The 5,144-nt window shown below is 38.0% G+C and overlaps 1 pseudogene; it reads left to right on the forward strand.

Annotated features, from left to right (window-relative positions):
* The first annotated feature begins 2,938 nt into the window (after positions 1-2,938).
* On the forward strand, positions 2,939-3,777 carry LOC101652335 (annotated as a pseudogene).
* The last annotated feature ends 1,367 nt before the right edge of the window (positions 3,778-5,144 follow it).

The raw sequence follows: 5,144 nt of genomic DNA on the forward strand, positions 1-5,144 counted from the left end.
GCTTTCTATTTGGAGGTTCTGAAAAGATTGTGTAACAGTGTGCAACAAAAAAGGCCTGATTTGTGGCAGACGGGAGACTGGTTTTGCCACCGTGACAATGCATCTGCTCACGCAGCCATCTCAGTGATGGGGAAAAAAAGCCAGCATGCCTCTCTTGCCCCACATACCTTATTCACCTGACCTTGCTCCATAGGACTTCTTTTTGTTTCTATGAATACAGAGGGACATGAAAGGACAGTGATTTGATGATGTGTAAGGGTGACCAAAAAAATGAGGTAGGTGTCAACCATCCAAACAGATGAGCTTGAAAAATGTTTCCAAAAATGGAATCGTAGATTTGGCAAATGTAATAAATGTAATGGAGAGTACTTTGAAGGTGATTAGGTTGTTTTGTAAAAAAAAATTAAATACATAGCTTTGGGAAAACATTACATTGGGCGGGGGGGTGACCCCTCATGTATCTTCAATCTGAAATTTATCCAATCTCTTATCAAATGCATTTATAACTATTGATGATTGGAATGAAACAGTTGGAAACAAAAAGGAAGGAGCAGTACTTGGAAAATATGACCTTGGTGATAGAAATGAAAATGAAGACTGCGTGATAGAATTTTGCAAAACTATTGACTTCTTCATTGCATATACCTTTTATCAGCAACATAATCTAAGTTTAAGAAATTTGGAAAATAGCTACCTGGTCAACTGATTGGAAGATATCCATATTTCTATCCATTAAAAAGGAAGGTGACCCAATAGAATGCTCAAATTATAGGACAGTTATCATTGATATCCCATGGAAGTAAAATTTTGCTGAAGATCATCCGACAACGATTGCAGCAGTACATTGACAGGGAGCTTCCAGAGGTTCAGGTTGGATTCAGAAGATTGTTGCTCATATCTGATGGATCTTGGCTGAAAAAAGAGAATACCAGAAAAATGTTTATTTTTTTTCTTGACCATGGAAAGGCATTCTATTGTGTGGATCACAACAAACTATGGATAGCCTAGAGAGATAATGAGCATTCCAGAACACTATATTGTGCTAATGTAGAACTCGTATATGGATCAAGAGGAAGTTGTGCAAACAGAAGAAGTGAATACTGCATGGCTTAAAACCAAATAGGGTGTGTATCAGGGTTGTATCTTTTCATCATATGTGTTCAATCTGTATGCTGAACAAATAATTAGCGAAGGTAGATATGAAGAAAACTGCAGCATCAGTATTGAAGGAAGTCTAATTAACAACCTGTGATATGCAGATGATGTACAAACTTGCTTGATGAAAGTGAGGAAGAATCGAAGCACTTCCTGATGAAGGATTGTCCTCAGTATGGATTACAACTCAATGTAAAGAAAATCAAAATGCTCATACCTAGACCAGTAGGTAACATCATGACAAATGGAAAAAAGATAAAAGTTATCAAGGATTTTGAGTTCTTGAATTCTCATGGAAGCAGTAATCAAGAGCTTAAATGGCTCATTGCACAAGACCTCTTTAATGTGTTAAAAAGCAAGAACGTTACTTTGAAGACTAAGGTGTGCCTGACCCAAGCCCTGTTATTTTAAATTTCCTCAGATGGGTGTGAAAGTAGGACAGGGAGTCAGGAAGATCAAAGAAGAATAGACGCACTATGGGGCTGCAAAGAATATTGGAAGTACCATGGACTGTCAAAAGACCAACAAATCTTCTTTGAAGTAATGCAGAGCGCTCCGTAGAGGCAATGATGGCAAGACTATCTTACAGACTTCGAACATGTTTTCAGGTGAGACCGGTCCCAGGAAAAGGACATTATGCTTGGGGCAATGAAAAAGAGGAAGCCCCTCGCCAAGATGAATTGATATAGTGGCTGCACCCATGGGCTCAACTATAAGAACAATTGTGTTGATTGCTCATGACTGTACAGTGTTTTGTTATGTTTTCCATAGGGACACTATAAGTTAGAATGGACTTAATAGCACCTAACAACAAAAACAACGTGATCCAAGCATCTTCTTGGCCCACAGTAGATCCTGTCATGGAGCTGATTATATTATGTTAGCTCACACGATTTGAGAGGTCTTGACTGACAAACCAGAGATTCCTGCCTAGCCACACCAAGTTCCAAACTCATTGCCAGAGTCTATTCTGATTTACAGCCATCCTATAAGCCAGTGTAGAACTGTCCCTGTGGGTTTCCGAGACTAATTATTTTCAGGAGTAGAAAACCTTGCTTTTCTCCTGTGGAAAAGCTGGTGATTTCATACAGATGACCTTGTGACTATCACAGGAACATTATTCCAAACTCATTATATATTCCTTTTCTTGTGCATTTTATTCCCAAACTATTTGGTAAAATCTATTCCACAGTTTACTTTTATGAAATGCTTAATTCAGTACTTACTATTATAATGTCTTTGAAATTGATTAGCATATATTAAGACTCTTAGTTTTCATATAATTCCTTGGCATACAATATATATGATAACTAATATATACTGTATGCCAAGGCTATATATATTATTTTATTTTATTTTTACTTTGTGTTGACTATTATTACTACTCCATTTTATAGCTGAGGAATTCCATAGTACAGCTCCTTTGAGACCATATTTCCATGTTTCATGGTAACCAAAAACACAGAAAGAGGAATCAGCAAAGAATAAGTAGGATGGATATTGCTGGACTCCTATAGGCTTTAATGATTTCTTAACTCCAGTGTTCAGTCCATTTCTAGAAAGTTATAATACTTTCCCCCCTTCTCAAGTGGCTGTTGTTTGAAAATTTCATCCTAGGTAAGGAGGCTTCCTGGAAAGCTGTTGTATATAAAAATTAATTTTGAGTTTATGAAATTCATTCATCCAATGAAAATTTATTGACTTTCATTCTCCACATGCTTATCAAGGTGTACTAAAGCCACTCTGCAGAGCCAGCTTGTGATGCGCCTTGACTGCTACAGTCATGGCCTTGGCTGCCACCACCATGGCTGTGAAGATTGGAATAATTGGTGGAACAAGTCTGGATGACCCAGAGATTTTAGAAGGAAGAACAGAAAAATATGTGGATACTCCATTTGCCATCTGATGCTTTAATATGGGGGAAGGTAAAGAACATAAATATGTCCTTCTTGCAAAGCATGGAAGGCAACACAGCACTATGCCTTCTAAAGTCAATTACCAGGAGAACTTCTAGGTTTTGAAGGAGGAGGGCTGTGTTCACATACCATAGTGACCACAGCTTGTGGCTCCTTATGGGACAAGATCTAGCCAGGTGGCATCATCATCATTGCCAGGATCACCATAATGCCTCAGACCTATGACGGGAGTCATCCCTGTGCCAGAGGAGAGTATCATATTCCAATAGCAGAGACAATATGCCCCGAGATAAGAGAGGTCCTCCTGGAGACTGCCATGAAGCTAGGGCTCCTGTGTCACTCAAAGGGGACAATGGTCACACTGGAGTGGCCCTGGTTTAGCTCTCAAGCAGAAAGCTTCATATTCTGTACCTGGAAGAGTATGTGTGTAGGGGGGGGGTGGGGGGTGGTGATGGATGTTATCAACCTGACTACACTTCCAGAGATGGTTCTTGCTTAAGAGGCTGGGATTTGCTATGCAAGCATCGTCATGGCATCAGATAACCATTGCTCGAAGGACTATGAGGAAGCCATTTCAGTGGACAGGGTTGTAAAGACCCTGAAAGAAAATGCCAACCAAATAAAAAGTTTACTCTTAACTGCCATACCCCAGATAGGGTTCATGGAGTGGTCTGAAACACTCCATAACCTAAAGAATACAGCCTAGCTTTTGGCTTTATTGCCAAGACATTGAAATAGCATGGCTGCCCAGAAGAAAAGACTGCTTTCTAATTCCACTCTGGGAATTCTGCAGAAATTGAAAGAACATGTCCCCTTGCCTGCTTAGAGAGCATGTCAGAACAAAGACAAGAATTTGCACATCTTAGAGATTTCTCCTACAAGACTTAGGATGCTTCTTAAAACAAGAAAAACAAATGAACAATAAACATGCAGAAACAAAGAATTTTACATTTTAGGAAAAAACAACAACAAAGAGTTACCAATTCTCCTCCCCCTGTTAGATCAGCATCAGTAAAGCTGAATAGGTAGGAGTGAGTAACACTTAGTTCCCCATGTTTTCAAGGGATAGAAAGAAACAGACGGACAAATTACAGACGTCACTGTAAATTGGTACAAGGTTTCTGGAGAGAAAAATTTGATAAAATATATCAAGATGCTTAAAAATGTATATTCTTTGAGCTGGTTACCCATAAGAATTTATCTTTCCAAATTGTCAGAGATACACACAGGAATTTTTTTTTTTAGAAAGAAGGATGTTCAGTATTCGAATATTCAACAACTGAAGGTTAATGGTGGGTTAACTTTAATTAGGTTTTGAAGCAGCCCAGGTAAGATCACGTGCCCACATAATATTTAATGTCCTGATCATTCTGTTAATATGAAGGGTTTTTTAAGGATATATAAGCATCTACAGTGCTCACTTGTTTTAAAATTCTCTATAACCATCAAAAATGACTCGAAAGAAATATATACACTCTTGTATTCTGTTTAGAGGGGGCCCATTGGGTATTTACTGTTTGCTTTGTATTTTCCTGGGGCTTTGCACTTTTCTACAATAAATGTAATCGAAGGGTAAAGTTGATATTGAAATCAATAAAATAAAGTTTATTGAACATCTGCTGTTTGAGATGGTCTGCAAAAATAACAAGAACGCTTGCTACAGGATTATATAAACAAAGTGGAAGAAAAGTTAGAATATTTAGAATTTGGGGTGTTTTGAGTGATGGTTAATTCAAGAATTAGCTGCTTCATTTCACTCAAGAACTAGCTGAACATTTTACTTGAAAAGCAGTCTTCAATCTCAATTGCATCATTCTTCTTTTTGATCTTTACTGGATTTGGCTGGCATAAAAACAATCTGAATGCCCCACAAGGAAGCACATTGATGAAGTTCATCAATTAATTCTGGCACTCAATTCAGACATACTGAAGTTTTTTTCTTAGGGACAAATACATTTTATTTATTTTGATTGCAAGCTCCACATATTTTGATTTTACAGGCACATTATCTGTGGAAGTAACTTTGGAATTCAGGCTGGATAGGCATAAGCAATTAAGCTTAGGATTAATTGC

Source organism: Echinops telfairi, unplaced genomic scaffold (assembly GCF_000313985.2).
Source record: "Echinops telfairi isolate 266 unplaced genomic scaffold, ASM31398v2 ScPeMD7_19;HRSCAF=73, whole genome shotgun sequence".
NCBI classification, from domain to species: Eukaryota; Metazoa; Chordata; class Mammalia; order Afrosoricida; family Tenrecidae; genus Echinops; species Echinops telfairi.